A 26,864-nucleotide genomic window follows, 5' to 3' on the forward strand; every position below is an offset into this window, starting at 1 on the left:
TAAGTAATTAGAGCCAAAGACAATAAGCTAGACATTAGGCGATGCCGCTAACATCCAAAGGACTGACCCTTGATGTCCCTGACAGGCCTGGAGTCCTCAGCAGGCTCTTGACTGCCCTAAGAAAGTGAAGTTCAGAATGACAAGGCTGATAAACCCCAGGCCCTTCTGATGGGATTAGGAAGGGCTCTTGTGCATCTCTTGCTCGCTCAGATTCTATTGGTGGGAATTAGAAATTGTCTTGGTCTGTGAGTCCTTTAGAGGCTAATAAAGTGACAGTGAAGATGCATTGTGCTACAGAAAACAGTCCTAAGTACTAAATAAAAAATGCCTCAACACTGAGCTCATAACTCTACCTCTTGGGATTGATTATATCTTTCGGTTTGAGAACACGAAGCAAGCCTTAATGAGGACCTGATATTAGGTGGGACCATTTTGGTAATTCTTAGTTCTTTGAACTTTCAGGCAAGGTTAATGTATGTGCTATTTCATGGAATAAAACAAAAATACATGATGTTGAAATATTCCCTTTCCAGAAATATGAGAGTAATAGAATCCTGCAGTGCTAACAAAGTAGCATGTAAATCTTAGGGCGTATACTTGAGATTTCAAGTGGAATGAATGGCCTATTTGGCCCAAACTAGGTAAACTTGAATGCTGCAAAGCTAAAATACTGGGAAATTAGCTCCATGATGTATTAACTCAAATAATAATGTTCCTGATGTAAAAAAAAAAAAAAAAGAGAGAGAGACATGGAAATTAAACATCTAGTTATGAATACTGCGTCTGCACAATGTGCCGCATGCACCGCATGTGTTAGAATTTCTTCTCAGTTCTTTTTTTAATCTTTTATTCATAGCATTGCAGGTGATGAAAAATTTATGCCTTGAGTCTGGCATTGAAATTAAATGCAAAATGAAAACAGAAGCAGTTTATACTGACAGCTTAAATATCTTTATCTAGCATACGGTTGCACTATAAAAAATCACTGGGTGACTTTTTAAATCTCCCACATGTAAAAAACCAAGAGTTGTACAATAATGAATAAAGTTATATATCTAAGACATCAACAGAAAAGTTGTATTTTATTAGCATTCTTTGTTAATTTCATTTTGCTCTATTTTGCTGCTTTTGTTTAATTGGCACAGACAGATGGATATAAGCTTTTAAAAATACTGCACAACTTAATTGTTGATATTAATTCCTCTGAGTGGCAGGAAACAATTGATTTTTGCAGTATGTTTAATGAGTGTGATTTCTCTGGTAGGTTTATGTCTTAAGCTGAATAGAAAACATGAATCTGTGCCTAAGGTAGTTATGCTGTAGTGAAGGTTAATTATTCAGGTAAATCAATTTGTTCGTCACTGTATTAATATGAGTGATATTTGGAAGAATGGCAATAATTACAATAATATCCACAGTTGCTAGTTATGTGAGGTTTCAGGTGTATTTCCTTCCTTAGAATAGTAGCAGTTAATTCTTCGCCCACTATTTTGTTAGTCAGAACTCTATTCACAAAGTGAGGTTCCTTGTAAATGGTTCCTATTTTCTAGAGATGTTGGGTCTTTTGTCCTAGGCATATCTGTATTTGCTGTGCTGCATTAAAATGTTCTGTGTGGTTTTGTTGATGAACTAATGTTGAATCTCAAATAGTTACCTCATAATACAAATTAATTGAAGAAAGTAAATCCTTCTTAGTTTTGCAAATAACGCACACAGGTTTAAAATACATCCAGTCTAGATATATTTCATATATTTATTTATGAGAATTTAAAAAAGTATAGGGTTATTTAGCATTTAAATAAGTAAAGCATGAAATTTAGAACTGTCTTCAGTTACGTAAAGCACCAATAGTAAAACAGCCACTTAGATTTCCATATTTAGAAGACTTCAGCATACAGCTTAAAATATTTTACACTCAGCCTCTGATTTGTAGCTTTTTCCTGGATGTTTTATGTAAACATACTGTGTATAATTATGCAGATAATTTTATGCAATATTAATTGTGCTAAGAGTGGAGTGAAAGTTGTTTAATTCAGTAATTCGTTTACATTTTAATGATTTTAATAGCATAAGATTACCAAATCAAATTGAAATAACTCTGACCATTATACCATATTGTGTGAAGAGTTCCGTGTTATATTGTCTTCTATTATTCAGAATATACTTATCACATCTTTTTTACTGATAACCAAAAGGGATCTTGAAATACTCATATTGAAAAAATTAAAAGAAACATTTTCAATGCATTTTTTAATCCAACATTATATATACTTAAAGAATGGTGCCCCAAAGCCTGACACATCACATATCAGATTTTCAATAGTATGTTTAATATCTGTTTTCAGCACGTGAATTGAGCTGGCCTGCATCTTTGAAATGAAGTTGATGAGACATACTACCTTTTTTTGCAGCCAGTCTGTACAAAATATATATATGTATATACATATATATACATACATATATATATATATATGTTTATTCATTCTTCTTTAATGTAGAAAAAATAATTCAAGGTGTTTATTATGGGAAGCGAGTGAATATGCTAACTTTTACATGTAAAGATAGCATCTGAAGCCACTCTTCAAATCAACAAATTTCATGTTAGCATTTCTTTCTTATTTCTTTCATCATGTACAGATTTAATATCATCAGGAATAAATCTAAATTGTTTGCTTCTTTCCTCCTAATTCCTGAAGCAATGTAAAAGCCTAGAGAGGTTTGAAGTGACAGGATTACAAGCAGTCTTTTGCATACATGGCCTTTAGGGATAAGCGGCTACCTTGCATCTAATAAACAAGAAAGTGAATTCGTTGAATAATGAATTAAGTGGCATAAGTTGTGATAACAAGGAGCAAATGTAACTTCAGACGGATGGTATTTGCTTTGTGTGGGGTTATCTGAGAGGGCTGATGCTCCGCCAAGGGAGACTGAAAAAGGCTCATTATATTAAGATGTTCTTTTACAGAACACAGTCTAAAATGATCTTGCAGTTTCTTCCCCCCGTTTGCTGAACTCCTTTGTGTGCTTCTATCAAATCAACCACCTCCACCAGGGGGATAACTAGGATTCTTTCAGACTGTTGAGTGTTGTTGAAAATGAAAATTCCTAGTGAGTTTTAGATGGGTCACCCAACAATTAAATAGAGATGTCTAATTGGTTCATTCATATTAGGGTCAGCAGCTGGTTAAGGAATAAAAGGTTGTGGTGCCCCATTGCATAGTTCTGAACCAAATTAAATTATTAATCTACTCTTTGCTTCAATGTAGCTTCACGGGGATTCCTAACCTGCCATACTGAATAAAACAGAACGACTGCTTTACATTTTCATTATGGAAAATTATATTTTAAATTGCAAATGCTCTCCTATTTAGCTTGCATTGCGTATCTCGTTGGATATGTAGGAATGTCTTCAACAGTCAGTGCTTATAAATTGTTTTGTTAATGTCTAGTTATGGCTGGAAACTATGAAACCACCAAAAAAAGATGATTTACATGCAGTAACCAACTTTAGGCAGAACCATCTGAGGCACGGAAAGTAAAGTCAAGACTTTGGGGGCCACTGTCTTTAACCCTTAAATTCAAAAGATATAATTAAATAAGTGGACTAAAAGAGGTTTATCATCTAACATGAGCTCCCAGTTAATTCAACCAAGGTTATTTTCAGGATTGCAATTCCTGCAACGGGTCAAAGTCCCAGTTTTTGTGACCCTTTATAATTAGTATTTCATTGTTGTTGTTATTTAACTACTCTAGATTGAATATTAGCTCTGTGAAAAAATTGGAGCTGCATTCAGTTTTCTAATAAAGTGTTTAATAATGACTTAATTATATCCTATTACCGACAAGCACAGTTGCAGTAAAAAATTACCATATTTTCTTAGAAATTATTCTGAGATGTTTTCTGTCAACATTTTAATATATGCCTACTTTTCACTTAAAAAAATTTAAGATATGAGATCCATAGCAGATTTAACTCTAATAGCTGGTTGACCTTTAGAATGTAGTATGATTTGTAAAGACAAATCACTTAGTAATCACAACCTAGTGAGTGTGTTTCACTTTGGATGTATTGCATGAGCTGTAGTGTTGAACTTCATTCATTGGTTCGTTCTTGTGTTTGGATGCGTGCATGCGGATTAGCTAAGTGTTCAAACACATAAACCCTGGAAGACCAGCGAAGCTTTTTTATAAATTAGAAATATTTTGTAAATAATTTAGTTTGTTCAATTGTTCATCAGAAACATACTTAGTGGCACCTACTATGTAGTGTTTGAGGAGCCTATGACCAAGAGGGAGTGAATAAGATAAAGTCACTTCTCTGTGGAGTTTATATCCCAATGGAGGGAAACAAGACAATAAAGAAGTCAATAAATAAATTAGCAAGAAAATAACAGGGAAGTAATGGAAAGAAAGCAAAATAGTATTCAGAAAATGACGTAAAAAGGAGCTCCTTTAGACAGAGATGTCAAGGAAAACCTCTTTGAGGAGGAAGCATTTTTGCTGAGATCTTAGTCATGAGAAGAGCATTTCAAGCACAGAGAATAGCAAATGCCAAAGCCCTAGGGTAGAATGAGTCAGGCATAGGCATATGTGGGAAACTGAAAGAAGCAAGGTGACGTCATGGGCATACACGCCTGGTGGTGACACAGCGTTCCATGCTTAGAAGTTTCCAGTTTAATGCTCTTCTGTCACCATCTTTAAATCCTTAATGATTTTCAGCAAGGATCTCATGTTGCAAATTAGCCACTCCTGGAAAGAAAACTCATAGAGTGTACGTAGCGGGGCTGGGAGGTAGGAGTGTATTCGCTGGGGTAGGGGGGCAGGTGTGCATAAAAAATAAGACCAGCAATTGATATTTCTGGGTATGTGCAGTACTGGCATCAGTATAGTTTATGAAAGATTAGTTGCACTTTACAATATAGCCATTTATGTCTGCAACGTAGAAAACGGAAATGCTGTTTTTGTGCTATATTTAGCCAAATCCTCACATACAGATGATAAATTCCTCAAGGGTAATGTTGGTCTCTTCTGTGTATTGTATATACTTCACAGCACCGCGTGATTAGATATTCCACAAATACTAATTGCAGCTAAAAGGAATTTGCCTTCTCTGTTAACCCAGTAGGGTTTCCTTGGGAAGAAATAAGGCATTTAGTGTTTACATCTGAATTCTTGTTTTCTCCCCGCAGTTACACTGTAGTACCAAATCTGCATGACCAATTAACAGTTAGGTCAGGTCATATGAAATCACTGATAATCAACCATTTTTTGACCTAGCAAATGGCGATTTCAGCGGCTCATAGCATCCTGAAACTGCAGGTTTCTTTAAGAAAGTAATGCAGAATTCTTACAAGCTTCTTTGTAACTCTTGCAGCATTTATTTAACAGAGAGAAAACCACCTAGCACAGGGCTGTTCATTAGTGCAGCACGCTGAGCTGGGCTGTCAGGCCTGCACCCATGGGCCTCCTTAAAGGTGAATCCGCATTGCAGCAAAGCCTTTCTGCCAGTCAGCAACTACCCCTACCCCAGTAATGGTGTCTACAGCTACACACCCACTTTCTCCTACATTCTACATGATAGCAGGTGGTGAGTTTGCCAGAGTTACTGTGGGACTGGCCCCAGAACGTGCCTCTGTTCAGAGCTGCAACAGGTTATAGAGCTTTGGCCTAGGGGTTAGTCACTAATCACCCTTCCTCTAGGCAAATCTATTTACATTTGATGATGGCCCTGATGATTTACCCAATGATGACTAAGTACAACGACATGATGGGGTCATGTGACAGAATCTGGTCAGCCGGGGTTTATTTCATAGCAGGATTTTTCTGATCAGGATAAAGAAGTGATTTCACAATTACAGCTGATGAATTTTCAAAACAGTCTTCTGTAGGAGGGTCTTTTGTTGTCTGCTTCTTAACGTTTCTTTGGGAAGGGTGATTGATTTTAAATGATCGTTATCAAGCTGCTTCTTACCTGGTAATCTTTGGCATTTTAGCAATACACTAAAATTCATCAGTTTATCGTTCTTCCACTTGTATGTTGCAGTTCTTGCATTTTATTGCTTTCTTTTGGTTTTTCAAAATCTTCTATACTTGGATCCACACTTTGAACATTTTGAACCTATCTACACATTTTTTTTTGAGTCAGTAGCGGGATCATAAAGTAGGTTCTTAGTAACTTAGCCAAAATGAAAAACTCTTGAGTTTCAGTCTTACCTCAAAAACACTTCTTAAATATATTCATTTATCTCCCTTTATATTTTCCCAGTAACTGTCCATGGCCTTCTACTGAAAGATAACTACATCTTATCTACTCATCTCCAGAGCCCTGAAATAGAAGCATGTGTTTGATTTTTTTTTTTTTCCTATACACAAGCTACACAAGACCTCCAAATACAAAGTGAAAAAATAAATCTAACCCTTTGGTTATTGTAATCTCTATAGCTTTTTTTTCTCCCGAATTTGACACTGGCACTGGAAATAGTCCTTGAATTAATGAATGTTCTCAAGGAATTTATGGTCTAATGATGGAATCAGACAAACAATGATAGCAAAGTAAGATGTGCTCTGATAAGGGGAGATACAAGTATATACAAATGCTCACAGAAGAGACACGTGATCTGATACTGGGGAGTCAGGGAAGGCCTCCTGGCATCCTAAGTGAAATTAAACCTTATTTAAAAGTCTGCACATGTCTCTTTTCCCCCTAGATCCGCACAACCCTAAATAAAAGGCTGACATGCTACAAGATTACTTTGCACAGAGCGCCATACTCCTTCCTGGCTTCTCCTTTCAGTGTTCCTTTCTCAAAGAACTTGTTCTGTTCTCTGCTACAAAGGACTCATTTAAACCTTTCATGCTGCTTTATTAGCGACCAAAAGTTGCATGTTCTATGATTGATTACAGTGGGTGCATAAATATTGGGAAAAATAGTAAATAACATGCTAAACTTACTTGTTCCAAGACAACTTTGAGAGACAAAGTTCATTTAATCCAAAGGAGTGCCTCTCTAATGGTGGGAATTCAGCAGCTATGGCAGGTGAATGCAAGGTATTTTCTTTTTTAGTCAGGGTCCATTCAGAAGCTTCCCCCACATTCTACAAAGTAGGAAACTGCACAACATTTGCCACCATTTTCTCTCTCAAAGAACAAATCTTTTTACTTAATTATAAAAATGGGGAAAATGAAGAGGTGAGGAAAATAAAAAGATATAGGAGACAAGGGGAAAAATGAACCAGAGGAAATGCTCAAATTCCTTTCAAACCGTATTTCTGCCACTTCCTGGAATAAATGACATCTTCATTCTACAGCCAGCCTTTCCCAATTGAGGTATTGTGACATTGTATGGAAGGAGCATGGATTGTGGTATCATAAAGTTTTAGGTTTGAATCTTGGTTTGCTACTTGCTAACTGTGTGACCTTGGGCAAGTCACTTAACCTCTCTGAGCCTCAGTTTTGCTCAGGTGCAAAAACATTAATACCTCACTCGCAGAGCAGTTATGGGGATTATGAGATAACTAACATTTGCTATGTGTACATGTTATGAAGTCATCATCAATATGGCAGAGTTCTAGAATAGTTAGGAATGAGGGGGACAGTTACTATAAAATTACTGTAAGATAAACAAAATAGTAAGTATGGAACAGTTTTCAAGTTCAAGAGCCTTCCTATGGAGTTTCATTTACTTATTTACCATTTGCATCCCATGTTCCCCAGCCCTCCTCCCCAAAACCCAATTCAGGTGGGGGTGAATTAGAGAGCCTGAGGGAAGGAGTAGAGGGGGCTTGGTTTGCTAGAATAAGCTTGTCAGTGCTATTAGTCTTTGACCAAAGAACATTTTTAACCTCTTTCACAACATGATAGAAATTGTTGCTCTGGGAATCTCACTTCTGAGACTAGACACCATGTACACAGGACAGAGAGAAGCTCTTGTCCAGTTTGCCCCTTAGGAAAATACTTTGCTGTACCTTTTCCTTCCAGGAGAAAAGGTAGCTCACTGTTATGATAACCTCATATTTTATTATCCCATCAAAGCAATAAAATGCTCCTGAAAATTGTTCCCAGCATCTGTTTTTATATATATGGGAGAAAATCTCATTGTTGAGCTGAAATACCATTATTTTGACATTATTCACTCAGTTTCTCTAAAGCTTTGGCTTTCCAAACAGAAGACTGATTATAAATCTGTGTTGTGCAGAGTTGAGGTCACACTGGAACCTTTTTAAAAGACCAGATAACTGGGGAAGTTGCTGAGTCAGAACTTCTCAGCAGCCCTTCTAATAAGAGTTTAAAGAGGGAGCAGTAAAATATTCCCTGCTTCCCCTTCTCCCAAAAGCCAATGGTAAAAATTGTGGTTTCTCAAGACTTATTTTATACTCAGGGATGAATCCCTGAAGATAGAGCTTGTCCTTTACCACCATATGTGATAAGCTGGCATTTCAGTCATATATTAGTCATATAAAATTTTAGATTGTTTCTGTCTCTATCCTGCCCATAGAGGTAGTTTAACCCCTGCATGCTAACTCTGACTCAGAGGTTCGATCATCCCCTCAGAAGATGAAGATATCTGTAGCTAGAAGCAGACATGTCAGTAAATGGACTAGGTTGAACAATTTAGACTGTCCTCACAAATTAGGAAGGAAGGAAGGAAGGAAGGAAGGAAGGAAGGAAGGAAGAAAGAAAGAAAGAAAGAAAGAAAGAAAGAAAGAAAGAAAGAAAGAAAGAAAAAGAAAATAAGGTTCAAATTGACTTTCTATTTAAACGTAGGAATTCTACATTTTATTGTGATTTCTCTACTCAAAAATACTGCTTAAAGCACGTTTTAGTTTTAAACCACTCATTTCTCAACCAAAGTCTGGATATACCCAACCAGAACAAGTGTTTGCTGAGGGAATTATTAAAAATTTGGAGGTAATTTCAGTTATAAGATTCATTTTGGCATGATAATTGTGACTGCTGTAAAGGAAATTTTCATTAGATACCTTGCAAAACACTACCTTATTATCTTGGAATACATTTCTAGAATGCAAAAAATGCAAAAAAATTCTAGAAATACATTTCTAGAATGCAAAAGAAGGCAAGCCATGTGTATGGTAGTTGCACTCCTCTGCATTTTATCCTTTATCGAGGGACTTTTTAGGCTTTGGCCTTCAATTTCCTTAAATGTGAGGGAAAAATGAGACCAGTGTTTCATTTGAAAGGTAATTTCTGATGTTAATCAGCTTTGAATAACTAGTAAGTTATGGCTTCTCAGGTACTTTATATTATTTATCTCCTATATTCCTCATATCTTTTTTGTGAGCTAGGTATTAGTATTTTCATATTGAATGAAACTGAGGCTCAGAAAAGTGACTTGCCCAAGGTTACATGGCTAGTAAGTGACAAAACCAAGATTCATACCTTAACCTCTAATACTTTGAAGTCCACGCTTCTTCCGGACAACATAGTGCTGCCATAATCAGGTAAGGCCACCTGTAGAATAAAGATGTCATTTATTCTAAGAAGTGGCAGAAATATAATTTGAAAGGAGGGAAAATTCTTTCTAGTACATAAAAACAGATTTGGCCAATAGTAAGGACAGTTGGCACATGAAGGGCATGGTCTGCATAACAGAACAGGAAGATTATCCGGAAAGCTTTGTGGATTAGCCAAGAAAAAGAGAGAGAGAGAGAGCTAGGAAACAAGAAAGATAGTGAAATATCTCTGGAGAGGCAAACACATAGCAAATGCTGCAAGACAATTTGTAATTAATAGTTAAATTGTGTGGTAAAACCTATAAATGCTTCAGAGATTTAGATGACAGAGAGAGAGAGAGAGAGAGAGAGAGATCTTTGAAGACTAAGTTAGTCGGAAAGTCTGTGGCAGAAGCAAGCTTCTTAAACTTAGAAATATGGAAGATGGATGGCCATAGGGTGGATGTTTCCACATGTGAGGGGTGGAGAAGGGAGTGATCAACATGAGAGAAGATACACGGCCAGGAAGAATGGCCTTTTTGAGAGTTTATGGACCCAGGAGGACAATAACTGAACTGTTAGAGAATAAATGATGCATTTTAGGGAGAAAATGAGGGATAACATTTCAGAGGAGAGAAGATGATTAGGAAGCACTCTCAAAGCTAGAAAAGAGGGGTCAGTATCCCAGTAGAGGGAGCATAAGACTCACCCCCTGTTTGGAGAGTGATATAATTTGGTAGTTTTTTAGACAGTCTGGGAGATACATGACAGACTGGGTTTGGGAGAAGTGTTATTCAGGAAGCCTTTAAGAAGGATGCGACAGTAATTCAGGGAATTATACATTCATTTTGATGGTCCTCTCTCACCACCTAGAATTAGATCAAGGAGCATTTTGAAACCCCTCTAGTGTAATGACAGGCTACACTTATGGAGGTCTTGCTATGGATCAGGCACTGCTAAGCCTTTTATTTTCAGCTGATCTTAACAACTATCTATGAAGTATAGAAACTTTAAACTGCCTGACTTTGCATTAAAAAAAAAAAAAAAATAGCTAGTAAGGGCCAGGCTGCAAAGACACGCAGTATGACTCCAGAGTGATCAGCCCAGAATTGGATGTCCTGGTCCTCTACCTGGGACTGTAAGTAAATGTAGCTTTAAGGCCTTCAAAAACACCCAAGGCAATTACAGTTGTTTTCTCTCGACATACAAATGTCACAACAAGTATTTTTCAGTCCTTACCGAATATAAGAATGTAACAAGAACTTGAATGTTCACTGGCATTGTTCTAAGTATTATCCATGCATTACCTCATTTAATCTCACACCCTATGGAGTAATAATCTGTCCGATTTTAGAGGAGAAACTGAGGCCTCATTTGGTTACATAACTTCCCACGGTCACATAGCTGGGAGGTGGCAGGAGTAGGAATTCTAGCATGTTGTGATAAAGGAGAGAGAAAAATGCTCAAGAGACTTGAAGACATAAGAAATAACACATGGGTAAGGGAGTAGGAAAAATGTTCAAAGAGGTTGCCTTTGAACTGAGACATAAAGGGTGGGTAGGATGGCCAGAGGGCACTTCACGCTGAGGGCAGGCAGCCAGAGTGGGAGGTGTGTGGAAAAGACTTGAGGCAGAGAGACTACCTGTATTAGGCCCTCACAGAACTGTGGAATCAATGAACTGGTACATGCATGAACGTATGAAGGACTCGGCAGGGACTGCACAAGCATGGTGACAGTCATAATTGAAGAGAAAATAACAGACATTGTAAAGGCAGACCGTGTAGGGCTTAGCAATTGATGGGGGATTTTGGTAAAAGGGAACCAGTGGGAGAGAATGTCCAGACTTGGACAACCTGGATCTGAGATGGCAGGCATATATTTTTGAAGGATTCCTCAAAGAATGGGAAATGACATGTAGAAAAAAGTTCATGATACACACCTGTCACTTAACTTAGTTGCTAGCCATGCAAAATTTTGTACAACGCTACTTTTCTGTATTAGGGAGTTACTTACTTATGTATTGAGAGTGAGAGTGAGAGAGAGCGAGAGTAGACACATACAAGGGAGAGAGGCGTGAAGGGAGCGGCAGTGCGAGAGAATCCCAAGCAGTCTTCACACTCAATGCAGAGCCCGTCACAGGGCTCAGTCTAATGACTTTGGGCTCATGACCTGAGCCAGAATCAAGAGTTGGATGCTGAATCTGAGCCACCGAGGTGACCCAGCAGTTACTTATTTAAAAAGAAAAAAAGGACGAGAGTGGCAAAGTAAAACTGTAAATTGACTAGCAACAAAAATGCTGCCTCATTTCAAGAGAAGGTTCAGTGTTTGCACATGTTCAGTAGCTGCCTTCATGAAGTCATTTTGGGATTATATACCAGCGGATGAGATTTAGCAACGATGAATCAGGCCAATGCACAACAGGCCAATGTGCATTTCCCTTAAATGCTGAAGTTCTGGGAAAGTGATTTACATTGAGGAGAAATTTGAGGTCATGTTCTGGGAATGTGAGACCAAAATTTCCAGTCTGTCAAAGTCTTTAAGAGAACTGTGACAGTTGTGCTTAGAATGTAATTGTTACCGCGGCCTCTTTTGAACTCCTCAACTATAGGAAGGGTTTTGGTTTTTAAATGCTTGAAATTATTCTTTACACCGTCTTTTGGCAAAACAAACAAAAGATGATTATTTCATTCAAAAATAATGTATTCATTCATCAAGTGGATGGAACCATTTTCTAGCAGGTAGCTCACCTTAGATACCTCACCATCCCACAGTGTAAGTAAGAACCGTGTCCACAAAAGCTGGGGTGCAGATGTCTGGGAAAATAAGAACAAGTGGGAGCTTTTGGCAAAGGGAAGCTATCAGTTGATACAGATTGGGGGTTTTGATCCTGTCACAATGTGACGGCTTCAGATGTTAATGATGACTGTGTAAAACAGTCCAGTATAGAAGCATCTAAGATAAAATTCTTGTAAATTTTTGGCCAGGAACCTAAAACTTGCTTCAGTCGGCGGCTGCCTTTTTTGTGCCAAATAAGAAGGCACTTTGCTGGCTCTTTTTTTATAGAAGGGCCAAATGAGATAGATTGGAAATATGTACTTTGAACAGCTAGGCAGAGTCTCGGGAAGTTTGCCAAACAAGATTTCCAAATAAAATGTTTGGGAAAGAAAACAGGGATGGACTTTGCAGATGCTGGATGGGTTCCACCAGCCATCTGTGCAAAGAGTTACTTAGTATCACATGAGCTGAGAGCTATGAAGTGGCACAAAACTATCAGCAATAACTTCATTGTTAAATGGGTTCATTTATTTACCAGGCAGGCCTCTCTACCAAGATAAAGTATCTGCATTTCCTTGAGAAACAATAATGATGACCAAAATTATTTAAATGTAAAGGAATTCCAGCAATGGAACTATTACCTCAGTGCTAATGCATTAGCAGTCAAAGAAGGCAGATTAATTTACTTACGGTGAGCTAAGTGCATTCTTGGCTCGCAAAGGGGAATCATTTGCTCACTTAAGCCAGAGATCCCATTTTTGACGGCAAATGTCACTGCCTGGATTTCCCTTTGACAGTCTGGCAACCCCGCACCCCTGTTATAGTATCCATTTATTTGTCTTATTTTCAGCCAGATTAATCCATTCTGTTTTGACAAGAAGACTGATGGGTAATTGATAACTGTGATAGACACAAACAGAAGAGTTGGATGCTGAATAATTCAGCACTTTTCAGTATCAATAAGAGAACAGGTTGAAGAATTTGTGTCTCTATTTACACTTAAACTAAACTAAGTCAGCCCAGACATTTATGCTGCCAGTCTATCAGAAAACCAAACAGTGTACATTCGGTTTCCACCCGACAAAATGTTTTATAAGCTTGTAACAATATGTGTGAAGCTGCCAGAATAATAAATAGGTACAGCAGCCCATGCATGCTAATGTTATGTTGTAAGCAGTTTTGTTGACAAGTGCTAATACTTCTTTCATACTATCATCAAAAGCAGCTAATACAACAGCCATTATTTGCTGGCTTTCCAAGCAAGACATGATGGATTGTGACCTTAATATGGGTTAGCCGAGTTTTGAAAGTTAAACAACTTGCAATAAATCATAGAATTATTACAATGCAGTTTAATTGGTTAAGGACTGTTTATTTCCTAAACAGGGTGAAAAATTTCTGTTTCGGCACTTTTAATTTGCAAAGTGCATTTTCATTATGAATGGCAGTTTAATATTCTGCTCTTTTGTCATGCAAAATATGCAACACGCAGGCAATCTATTAATTGGACAAAAATGCATTGCAAGCGTAAATTATCCTTTATATCATCACTTGTGAGCTTTTACATCTATTAAATGTGTTAAATGGAACATAGTTAAAGACTGTACAAGTTGTAGGCTACTTCTGAAATTTAAGTGAAGCTTCAAGATGATTTTAATGACCTTTATTTTTGGCAAAATACAGTCATTAAGTAATTGTAAATATAAAGGGCATTTGAAAGAGTTACTGTTTCCTTAAGGCATAGGTGCCTATGTTTTATTGATTCAGCAGGAAACAGACAATAGCACTGGTTCATACTGATATGTCTTGAGAAACGGAATCCACCCTCATGCATTTACTTCTTTCTTTGCTATAGTAGAATTTCTGAGCAGAAATTTCCATTTCTGGAAATGTGTGGAGAAAGGTGAGGAAGGCAGTAGTGATTTGATACTGAAGCATAGCTCAGCATAACTGAATAGCCGCCTCCATATGCTTTGGTTCAATGATGTGCCTTTGCATGGGGCTATTTAGAGCACAGAAACAGTAACAAAATACTTTGTAGTAGGAATGTTGATATGACATATGCTTGATTTTAAGAATGCCAGATCTCTCAATGTGTTCCTGTAAGACTGCCTTCAAGTGCGTGCAACCTATTCATGTACACACAGCTCTGAGCCCATTTCTCATATTTATTGACACCTGGATAGGCCTTCCCAAAATGCAAAGCTTCCACTGACTTCAAACATTACCCATAGGTTGGCCCAGCTGAAGCAGGGTGACTTTTGTGCCTTCATGTCAAGTCTCCTTCAAAGATGTCGATTGTCTGCAATACAAACAAGTTGAAAGTATACTTTGGGATGGGCGTTCTATTAGTTTTTCCTAGAGTAAGAAAGTGTGAACGTGAGAATGTGCATTCTGTTGTTTTAAAAGAAAAGCTAAAGAACATTTTTTTTTCCATTTAAATCATTCACAAAAGCAGTACATTAAAACAAACTGTCCGAGACTTAAATGACGAAGAAGGCAGAAACCAAAAGTTGTGCAAATTGAGAAAAACTGTTTATCTTTATTTAAGTTACCTGGTAGCACTGTGGTGCTTCGGAGCGTTAGAAATTTCATTCTGAAAAAAAGGCAAATCTAGTTATACAACTTTAATCTTAAACTAATGTTGATCATTTCCCCTCCCATTTAAAAAATGCCACGCTTCCCTCAAGCTATGCAGTGTCTCTGCATTGAAAAAACAGATGGGGAAAAGGGAGCCAGGGAGGCAAAGAGAGGGGGAGAAAGAGAGAGAGAGGTAAGGAGAGAGGGTGAGGAGAGTGTCACAGAGACTGTTGCTATGTTATGCTGATTGTACTTTTTGCCATCGCTCCTGATGAAATGCTAAGGCAAGACTATACTGCTCAGTGAGCAATAGGTAATTATTTGTATTCGATTTCATTAAGTATCACAAAATATTAATTTTAGTAATGATTTAATGTTTTAACTTTATTTTCTGATTTTGACAGATCGGAAAATTTAACAGAGGCATAGCCATCATTTAGAAAATATAGGTGAATATAACCCAAATTGTTACCTTAGGAAGCCATAGGAAGTTGAACTGATTACGCTACTTCTTGGGGGGCACTTTTCAAAGTCATAAGGAAATGGACAAAATCTGTATCCTGTGTAAGGATTAGAAGATTTCCTGAAAGCTCAGCTACATAAGCTGAAAGTACAGAACTATAAACTTTAACATTTTGTTAATATGCTCTTTTTCAATGATCACTTTCAACTGGCTTTTGACCATATTTTTTATGAAAAATTTGAAATGCATAGTGCAGTTGAGATAATTTTATAATAAATAACCCATATACAGAATCACTTTGATCCTGCCATTTTACTCTACTTGACTTTTCACATTCTGTTTTACTAGAATGAGTACTTTATATAATAGGGCTCCATCAACAGTTACTAACCTATGTTATGTACCTATCAGGTGTAATGCATCTGACTAAGTGCTATGGAGAGCACAAAGGAGTCTTACGATACAGAGGCCAAGATATGGAGTCTGTCGAAGAGCATTTGGTAAAATTATGTGCTACACACCTAAATTGGAATAATACAAGATTACATATATGTAAAAGCCAAGTGAGTAAGAGAGGAGGTTCCAGGAAGTCCAGAGGGAGGAATGTTTAGGAAGGCTCCCTGGACTCTATCTCCACAGCATTCATCTGTCAGCGACCAGAGTGACCATTTAAAAAGTAATTCAGATCCTGTCATACCCCCTGCTTAAAATCCCTCCATGATTTCCAGCATGCTTAAAAAAAACTGTAGCCTCCATGTGACCTGGCTACCTATGTGACCCGGCTACCCTCCCACCCTTGGGCCTCTCTTTTCACTGCCCATGTCCTTTTTTGCTAGCCGCCTTTTCCTCAAACACATCAAGCTTGCACGCCCATCGCAGCCCCTCACAGCTGACCCCTTCCCATGATTCAGGTCTTAGGCCAGACATCCCTAATGAAAGGTCTTCTCTGCCCAGAGAAAACCACCCATACACCTACAACCACCTGCCCAAAGTCAACAAATATGTGGTGATGGAGGAGACCCGTCTAGCTTGTTGTAGTACAATGGAAAATGAGTTTATAAAGTTTGTGTATGGGTGCCTGGGTGGCTCATTCTGTTAAGCGTCCAACTCGTGAATTCAGCTCAGGTCACGATCCCAGGGTTGTGGGATCAAACCCCACATTAGGCTCTGCGTTGAGCATAGGGTCTGCTTAAGATCTCTCTCTCTCTCTCTCTCTCTCTCTCTCTCACTCACTCATTCTCTCTGCCCTTTTTCTACCCCTGTCACACATTCCCTTTCTCTAAAAAAATAAAATATAAAATACAGTTTGTGTAAAAGATTACTGGAGGGATATATGAATGAAATTAGCAGCAAACTAGGAAAGAAGAGTCAAAAAATGAAAAGGAAGTATAAATTGGACTGATGAACATAAATATGTGGATGCAAAAGCAAGAATCTAAGAGAATCCAAGATACTCAAGTTTAGAAACTAGAAGGAAAAGAAACTCCAGAGGAAAAAGCCAATACTGATAAAAGACTCTTCTCAGACTATTTATCATACAACATTTGTACGTATACAGGCAAGAGAGAGAAATGAATTACTCAGAAGTTTATTTTAGTACTGGAAACACTCAGGAAAATTTTACAGACCTACCTAAAACTTTTTCCTACAGTGAAAACAGTAACATAAATGGGATCAGAGAAAAACCTCAAACTAGTCTTTCCCCTGAGTGACTATAGTAGTAACTATATTAGTTATTTGCAAGTCTCATGTATTATTTGACCATTGAAACCTGAATTTAGAAATACACAAAAGATTGGCAATAAGAAAATGTCAACGAGTGTGGCAACAGCTGGTGATGGGTCAGAGGCATCTGAGATTATATACAGATAGTCCCCAATTTATGACAGTTTTACTTAATGATATTTTGGCTTTCACGATGGTGCAAAAGCAAAATGCATGTAGTAGAAATCGTGCTTGGAATTTTGATCTTTTCCCCAGATAGTGATATATGGGGTGCAACACTCCTTCCTGATGCTGGGCAGTGGGCCTCAGCTCCCAGTCACCGACAGGGACCATGAGGGTAAACAATTTGTAAATAAACAGTGTGTAAAACCGCTCTGAACCCACACAGCCATTTTGTTTTTGACTTTGAGTGTACTGCTCAATATATTATATGAGATATGCAACCCTTTATTACAAAATAGCCTTTCTGTTAGATGATCTTGCCCAACTGTAGGTTAATGTAAGTGTTCTGAGCACATTTAAGGTAGGCTAGGCTAAGCTATGATGTTCAGTAGGTTAGGTGCACTGAATGCATTTTCAACTTAACAATATTTTCCACTTAAGATAGGTTTATGGGTTTATTGGGATACAACCCCAAGTTAAGTGAAGCCAGGTCATTCCAATAGTAATGTCCTGAATGTTTGCAATGTATGGAACTTTCAGAGTCTTTGATGACATAGATGACATCTGTATTAGGCAGTGTTTCTTTCAACCCTGACTCCGTTCTTAATGGTACAGTTTTTTGTTTTTTGTTTTTTTTGTTTTTTTTCCTTTAGTGAGTTTACCACACCAGGAGCACATCTACAGGTTAAAGACTCATGCAAGATTTTTCAATGGTTTTCAGTTAATTAAAGTACACCTATGGATTTTCAACCTTGAATACTTCATATATTTAACTTGGAATGGCTTTTGCATATATGTGGAATTCGTTTTCTCACAATAACATATGAGCTAGACAGTGCCCTTATATACAGATGAAGAAAGTGAGCCTCAGTGATTTTCTTTCCTCAAGTTCTTAGTACAGCCTAGTAAATAGTAGCTATTGCTTTGGTTTCTTGAGAGCTGAGACAGAGCATTATCACTGCAGCAAATTATTGAAATCCTCATATGGCTCACCACCTTTGCTGGCTGCAACCCCTCCTTCCACAACCCATGCAATATTTCATCAGCCCTGTAAGTATCATGAAAAATTATATTCAGTCTTGGGGCAAGTAAGATACTTTTTTTTTTAATAGATCTTTCAAAAAATGTTACCAGCACGCTGACATCTTCATAAAAATTAGGGATCCTTGAGGTGTCAAATTGACTAACGCACAAACACTTGAAGAGGCTCAATATCCAGGAATGAGAGACAAACTTAAATACCTATCTTGTGTTTTCGTAGGTGTGACCTATTCCCTTGAAAAGGCCATTTCAATCTCAAATTTCCATTACTGTTTATCATCCAAAAATATTGTTCAGTAATGCCTCATCGCTATACAAGAGTTGTGCCAATATTTCTCAGGCAGCCTTGTCAATTTGAGTTATAGTACATGCTACTTAGATACAGTAGAAATAAGTTTAAAGTGCTGAAGACATTGGATCTTTTCAAAGCTGTTCTTAAATGCTATGAAAGAGGATAATCATAACATGCTAATTTGTAAATTCCCTATTCTTATGTTCCTTGTTCTTGTCTCTTCTGTGGCCTTAGGCAGAATTCTGTCATTTATCAAAATCACGTCTATGTTCAAAACCCCATTTTTCGGTATTGGAAATATACAATTTTGAAAGTAAAAATAATGTCATTTCCTATGCTGGTTTTTAGTCCATACCAGCCTTACCTACTACTTGTTACTATATTTAAAAAAAAAATTTATTACACCTTGATCCCTAACTACTCTACACAGAAAGGTAAATGAATTTAAGATATGGGAAAAAAAAATTTTTTTTTTGAGTTATGCAAGGATCATGTCTAAAATAAGAAATAGGGCGCCTGGGTGGCTCAGTCGGTTAAGCATCCAACATCTGATTTCGGTTCAGGTGGTGATCTCACAGTTTCATGAGTTCGAGCCCTGTGTCCGTCTCTGCACATTGACCATGTGAGAAGCCTGCTTTGGATTCTCTCTGTCTCCCTTTCTCTCTGCTCCTCCCCCACTCACGCTTTCTCTGTCTCTCTCAAAATGAATAAACTTAAAAACAAGTAAAAATAAGAAATAGATCTGTATGAATTGTTTTCATTGCAACCATGGAATCTCTCACAACTTTTTAGTATTGCAATTCCACTACTCTATTCCCCAAGGATGGAAAGAGTGTGCTTTATTTTTTTGGAAAAATAAACGAACACCCTGAGTTGGTAAAAACATCAATTACAAGAATATCTACCCTAGAAGTCAAATTCATTTTGTTTATTATTTCAGGTTATTAAAAGGCTTCCAGGCATGCAGATAAAACCTGAAAAACAGTGGTTGAATCTATCATATCAAATTTAAATCTCTCCATAAACCGAAGTAATTGATGAGTTAGGGAATGCCACGCCACCTCAGAAGTCAATACAAGTAAGACTTTATTAAAACATAACTAAAATGAAGTTCCACAAGAATCCTCAATGGAAAGTGTTGTGCTTCAGGTTCAAATGTGGAGAGTTAAAATGCATCAGCTGACCTTAATTTCCTTAAAGTAACAAAGAAAGAAAAGAAGAATAATTCCATGCCCAACAACTGCAGTTACCCTTGAGAAAGAAAACACAGCCTAGCAAAGGTATATGTGAAATACAACTGTATCTCAAGTTACGTAAGTCTCTGCTTTCATAGCAGAAAGTCCTACTGCTAAATTCCTTTGACCATTTGTCTGACACTTAACGTACCTTCTGAGGCCGGTACCTGCAATTCTACGTAGCTGCCATGAGTTGGTGATGCAGATCATTTTCGTCGTCTTTAGTGACTCTTAATTACCTATCGTATCATGAATTCTTTTCATGACGGTTCTCTATTTTTTCCCATGAAGCAACTCACATGTTCACTTACATAAAATTCAGAAGTGTGCTCAAATTTTGAAAATCAGGCTGTAGTCTTGATAAAATAGTATGATGGATACATACACTTGCAGCACTTTGGCTGTAACTCTTCCTGTTTTTAATCAGATAAATGAATGTTACCCCATCTAAAAGCTGACGTTCTACATTATGTTAAATGGCTACAAAATACATCATGAAGTGGATGCTCCAAATATGTGAATTATCTATAATTAAACATTTAGCTGGTCTCTAATATTTTATTTAAATCATGTCATGATAAAAATTCTTCAGAGCTTTGAACATTCATCCAGATAGGAATGATTATAGTATAACTACTTTTGACACATAAACCCAAAATACCAAAATTTAGCAACATTTTCAAAGAGTTGAATAGCAAAGCAATTTTCCAGATTAAAAAAAATTTCTATTATTACCTTCATTCTGCTTTCTTGTATAGTTCAATGAACTATAGAAAACAAAGTAATACAAGTCAATTGATTGTTTTCATTATGTACAAAACAAAGTAAAATGTAGCAGCAGTTAAAGAAAAAACAAAGTAATACAGATGGTTTTGTAAAAATTGTTTGAATAGCTTTTTAAAAGAAAAGGCCCTCTTAACAAACAGCATGCAGTCTTTGATACTTTCTTTCAAATATGGAAAATAAAGAATTACTTCTGCAAACACAAAAAGGGAGTTTTGCATTTATGGTGATGGACATTTGAGATCACATCACTATGCTGCCTGTGTAAACTTACTCTGGCATTTAGATGAGAAACGTGCTTCTGTGGAACCATTTTATTCAGCATAAAGATACATGTTGAGGCCCTCTTGTGAGCCACATACAGCACAGATTGATGTCTTGGCTTTTGTATGTTGAAGACAACAAAAGTAACTGTGAACTCAGGCAACTCTCTAGAGCATCATCCTCCATGTGGTGACTGAGCAACCCAGGCCTCTTACATTTTTTTTTTTTTTTTTTTTTTTTTTTTTAGGCCTCTTACATCTTTGAATCCACCATCTCAGCACATAGTCTCTTTTGTTGCCATGGTGATGAAGGAGTCCACTGGAAGGTCTCCTCCCATTGGCAGTTAAATGCTTTGACACATGGTAAATCTGCTCATAGTCCATAGGCCAGAACTAGTTACATGGCTCCATCTAAACTGAAAAGGGACTCACGGACTATTTAGCAAGCATGACTGCCATCATCACAGACATATAAGGTCACTTATCATCTAATTGTTTTGTTTTCCTAGTTTTTGTCATAGCTGTTATGAAAATCTGCATGTTCAAGAAAAGTTATGTAAAGTTAATTTTTATTATAACAGTTGAACTGTATTCCCATGGTGAGGGGGAAGCAAATAAAATAAGTTGCAAAGTTTTAGTGAAGATTAAGAACAAGATGGTAATCAGTCCTCATCAAAGTACAAGTAGTTCGCTTTCCTCTAGCCACAATTTCAGCACTTCCCAGATAATTTTCTTGTCTTCTGCATCTCAGAAGTAGCTGCCGTTTCTAAAGATTTTTTTTAAAAAATTTTTAATGTTTATTTTTGAGAGAGAGAACATGAGGGGGGAAGGAGCAGAAAGAGAGGGAGACACAGAATCCAAAGCAGGCTCCAAGCTCTGAGCTGTCAGCACAGAGCCTAACGTGGGGCTCGAACTCACTACCCGTGAGATCATGACCTGAGCCAAAGTTGTACACTCAACCGACTGAACTACCCAGGCACTCCAAGATCTGTTTATCTTATGCTTACATTGATGCATCTGTAACTTTACTCTCTTTGTTTGAATCTAATAGAACTGTCCATGACCTACACAGTTGGTATGTTCAACTTTCTTCATTTTAATTATACAACTTGAGGGCTTAGTGCACTGAAGGTACTCAATGTATGTAGAAAATTTGACTAAGTAAAAAAAAAGAAAAGAAAAGAAAATGTAACTAAGTATAGTGTATATGAAGGCTATTGCCTAAGAAAAACTTAGGCAGAGGAGAACCTTACCCTCTTGGGAAAGATGGTTGGGATTCATACAATAATGAGACTAAACCAAAATGGAGAGTGAGATCATAGTGGGGTAATGGTCCAGATACAGGCAAAGCATGATTGTAGGGCCACCCTAGGAGATAACAGAGGGAAGGAGCTGCCTCTTGAGAAAGCAGGACCAGGGCAATACCAAGAAAGGAAGATTTAGCCAAATGAGAGTCTATAAAGAGGCATACATCTTCAAAGTACATCTTTAGACATCCAGGGTCCCAAGCTAACATGTTTACTGTTTGCCCTTACCCTTTTAAGTCTTATTGCTTTGCAACTCTTCTTTAAGGATACAGTATATCACTTACTCCAGTATAGTCAGTATAACCAGTCTTTACTAATTATCAAAAATATTGACAGTCATCACTTCATGGTTCAGTTGCCCTTCTCTAATTCACATTAATTGAAGCAGGCAATCATGGAGACTTTGCTGGTAGAGAAAGATTTTTATGCTATTTAAAGAAAAAAAAAACATTCCCTTCTGACAGAAATTTGCATTCTGATATTTTATTTGTACTTTTTTTTAATGTCATGACAAGAAATGGATTTGATTTTGAAGAGGAATCATTTTGAATAATTAACCATGAATTACTCTAATTAGCAGAAAATAATTATAGGTTGGACATAAGCTCTTTCAAAAGCAAAGGATAAAGTAAAAGATTATTGGAAAAATAATACCACCTGATAGATGTTGAGAGGAATCCAAAAGAGAGCTTTTCTTTGAATCAGTCTTCAACTAAGGCATTTAAAATGCCTCCCATTAGAAAACATTCATATTCCTGCAAGACAAAAATTATTAGCAAGCATATGTTGTTGGTTAGAGAATCTTAAGTGTAATAATTAAAGAAGACATCTTTAATGCTTCCAGAAGAAGAAAATACAGTTTCACTTGTTCTTTTCAGAACACTTTCTGGATCAGAGACCTTAGATAGACTTAGCATATTTGTACACCGTATATGGAGTTTAACATATTCGTGTCCTTTGAAAAATGTCAAATGATCGGCATGGCAAGTTGCACTTGTCTCCTGACGAGGGATTGTGGAACAGGACATGTGGCAAACTGACGAGAAAAGGTAACACGTTCCGTTTACGATTGCGATCAGTTTATATGAAGCCATCAGCAGGACCTATGTGAGAGCCCACAAAGGGGTGGAGTCCACTCAAAGTACATTTTCAAGCTAAATACAGCACAGATGTGGATCCCAGGAGACCTATCCCAGATATGGCACCACAGATAACTAGCTAATCCCTGACTAACACTCTGATTTAAGCAAGTATCATATGTCGGTTTACCTGTGCTTTTTACCAATACCATCCCTCTCACAGGATTGTAACATAGTGAAAATGAAATGTGAAATTAACTTTTCAAAGTTAGGAGCTACTATAATAACAAAAGATAGAGTGTTATTTGGTCGAAATCTAGTTTTCATATATTTGATGTTTACCAATCAAAACATATTGACACTTAGAAATGAGAAGTATCTGATGTATGGTTGAATAAAGCAGACTTATTTTTATATGAGCATCATATAGAAAAGTAAATAAAATGATGCCTTACTGCATTAAGACATGCTTTTACAACTGTTGAGAGCTAATTATGCAAGAGTGCATCTTTACAAAGTAAACATATAGTGGCACATTCCGTGGTCACAAATGGTCTCTTGGCACATTTCACTATGATCTTCCACGTTATGTTCCAATTTAAACAATAACATTCTTGCTACTTAAATCTTTGCTATTTAAAAAAAAAAAAATTCTTTTATTTTAGAGAGAGCATAATTAGGGGAGAGGGGCAGAGAGAGAGAGAGAGAGAGAGAGAGAGAGAGAGAATCTTAGGCAGGTTCCACACAAAGCACAGAGCCCAACACGGAGCTTGATCCCACAACCCTGGGATCATGGCCTAAGCCGAAATCAAGAGTTAGATGCTCAACCAACTGAGCCACCCAGGCACCCCAACCTTGTTTTTTTCTATATTTCTCTCCTGCCACCATCTAGATAGTTGTTTTCTTGGTTAATCAAAATAGTAAGTGGTACCAAGGCATATGCATAGAATAAACGGCTGTTCCCACCTGCTCAAAAAAAAAAAAGTATAGCACCCCTCCATCCTTCCATTATATAATCTCCTCCTCTTTTCTTTCCCCCTTCTTAACTGAAATATTGATGAAACATTATCTTTAGTGAAACACTGAGTGGAATGAAAAGACACTGTGTATTTGTTCCTTCAGTGATAGAAGGAATTTACCAGAAAATAGGGGGGTGGATGTCTCATTCCTTAGGGGCTACTTAGATTTTCCTTGAGATCTTAAAAGCTCTAGCAACCAAAGAACTGAGCTCTGACCTCTTGGTGACAGGATGGACTGGTTGGTGGCTAGAGAACGGGCAGAAGCTATAATGTTTTCCCCTTCCCTTGTCCACTGGGCCTTACCCCCTAATCTTCAGGAACCTCCTTCTCTTAGAATGTTCCCTCATCTGGCCTCTCTCACCTCAGACATAGCTAAGGGCCTTGATACATATATTGGCCATGACTGATTTCACACAAATAATCCTTATAGGTATGTTGGTGGGACCTTTACAGTCTGCATCTGTGAGGACATATAAATGCATACCATTTACTCATAGTCAGTAAATGTCTGGTGGATTGGATGGGAGTGTCTCTCATGTGGCAGTTCCTAGGGGAGGCCAGGGATGAGGGCAGATTCCCAGTCCTGGCCAACTAGGTGGAGAAGTCACTCTTCATTCAAGCCCCTTTTGGAATTTTAGCAGGCTCTACCCCTTGGGCTAAAAGGGTGGGACCCTCAGGGTCACATCTGCTACTCTTTGGAAGAATAAGCATTATCAGCACCCTCTCCTGATGGGATTAAAACCTAACACATGATTCTCTTGGAAGAGAGAAAATGAATAAGAATTATAATAACCTGGATTTATTTTTTTATTACAAAATTAGTGAAATAATTAAAACTAAGAGGCATGTATAACTTCACTCAAATGGGTGAATGGTTAGTGAGGAGTCTGAATTGTAGATCATCCTAACAAATATTTGTTGCCAGGTAGAAGAATCTGCTTTAGTATTTAAAATAGATTAGTATTAACAGTTTTCATTCTCATATTAAAATAGTTCTAAGACTTAGTGCAGTTTATCTTCTTAAATTGGCTTACCATGTACAGCAAATGTATAAAAGAACCAGATCAAATTATTTACTACAAATTATTTTATTTTTACTTATTAAAAATTTTTTTTAATGTTTATTTACTTTGGAGAGAGAGAGAGAGAGAGAGAGAGCGCACATGAGCGAGAAGGGGAGGGGCAGAGACAGATGGAGACACAGAATCTGAACAGGCCCCAGGCTCTGAGCTGTCAGCACAGAGCCAGATGTGGGGCTCGAACTCACAAACAGTGAGACCATGACCTAAGTAGAAGGCAGACGCTTAACTGACTGAGCCACCTGGGCACCCCACAAATTATTTTAAAGGAGGAATTTTAAAAACAGCTTTACTAAGATATAATTGATGATTACATATGATAAAGTGTACAAATTAGTAAGTTTTGACATATGTATACCCTTAACCCATCGCCAGAATCAAGATAATGAACATTTCCATTATCCTTCAGAGTTTCTCATCCCGCTTGATAATGCTTCCCACTCAGCCCTTCCCTATTCCCAAGCAACCAGTTTTATATGAATTGAATCATACAGTAACACTCTTTTGTCTGTTTTTATTCAGCATAATTATTTTCAGATTTATCCATGTTGTTGCATGTTCATTTTTATTGCTTTATTGTTTTTTCTTTAGTTTTTTTTTTTTTTTTTTAAAGATTTATTTATTTCGGGAGAGAGATAGAGCAGAGGAGGGGCAAAGAGAGAGGAAAAGAGAGAGAATCCCAATCAGGCTCCACAACATCAGCCCAGGGCCCGATGCAGGGCTCGGACTCATGAACCATGAGATCATGACCTGAGCCACCCAGACGTCCCCTTATTGCTTTATTGTTTATTCATTCATCTGTTGGTGGACACTGGGGTTATTTTCAATTGTTGACTTTTACAAATAAACTTCCACGAACATTCATGTGAAAATAGAAATTCACATAGCTTATGATTTTTTTAAAGAAAACATGTTTTTCTTTATAGCTCATGACCTTAGCAAGGTAATATTTATAATCTGTTACCAATATATCATTACTACAAATTGTTTTTGCCTTAGGTTAACTGCATTAAATTAAAAAGTATTTACAGAGTATTTAGTATGTATAAAGCTTAGTGCTAGTCAGTATAAGAGCACAAAGATGGATAGGATATAAATATATAATGGGAATCCAAAGCTGAATAAAGTAAATGTCATAAGAACAACAACAACAACAACAACAACAACAACAAAAATTTATGGGTCAGGGTCACATGAATAATATCCAGTTGAAAAATAAGAAAATAAGAACAGGTAATTTGCTGGAGACTTTGAAGTGTGGGTAGGATTTTAGCATGTGATATTGGCAAGAAGTATGCAGTGGGAAGGAAGGAACATAATTAGGCTTAGAGGCAAGTTACATGGGGTAAATGCTTAAATGAAACACCCCAATTTAATTGATTTAATCGTAGCACATTATCAACTCTTATGGTAAGTTGGCAGTCTCCCGTTTCCTCATACCTCTTCTGGAATGTCCAATTATGCACTTTGGTTTAATTCAACAGCCATTCCTTCAATGGCCACAGTGACAAGCATTGTGCCAAAGCAAGGGGATAAAAGATGAAGAGGTAAACACACTCTTTGTCCTCAGATCACTTACAATGGGGCAAATCCTTTCAAGTATTTTGGTTA

At 37.3% G+C, this 26,864-nt stretch overlaps 1 protein-coding gene and 2 long non-coding RNA genes across 3 annotated transcripts in view; 1 reads left to right on the plus strand and 2 right to left on the minus strand.

Annotated features, from left to right (window-relative positions):
* Positions 1-26,864, plus strand: part of KIAA0825 (KIAA0825 ortholog) — a 385,059-nt gene that overhangs the window by 289,734 nt on the left and 68,461 nt on the right. The window lies entirely within an intron of this gene.
* Positions 5,787-16,023, minus strand: LOC109254685 (uncharacterized). The gene is made up of 3 exons (XR_008423800.1): positions 14,454-16,023; positions 12,198-12,263; positions 5,787-6,118 (listed from the first exon to the last, which is right to left on the minus strand). It is a non-coding gene; the product is annotated as an uncharacterized LOC109254685 (long non-coding RNA).
* The window catches only part of LOC109254686 (uncharacterized), a 38,353-nt gene continuing 34,032 nt past the window's right edge, over positions 22,544-26,864 (minus strand). Inside the window, exon 4 of the long non-coding RNA XR_002074934.2 lies at positions 22,544-22,831. This is a non-coding gene — a long non-coding RNA (uncharacterized LOC109254686). The remainder of the gene's footprint in view (positions 22,832-26,864) is intronic.

Source organism: Panthera pardus, unplaced genomic scaffold (genome assembly GCF_024362965.1).
Source record: "Panthera pardus isolate Hobbes unplaced genomic scaffold, ASM2436296v1 HiC_scaffold_2, whole genome shotgun sequence".
In the NCBI taxonomy this organism is placed as follows: Eukaryota; Metazoa; Chordata; class Mammalia; order Carnivora; family Felidae; genus Panthera; species Panthera pardus.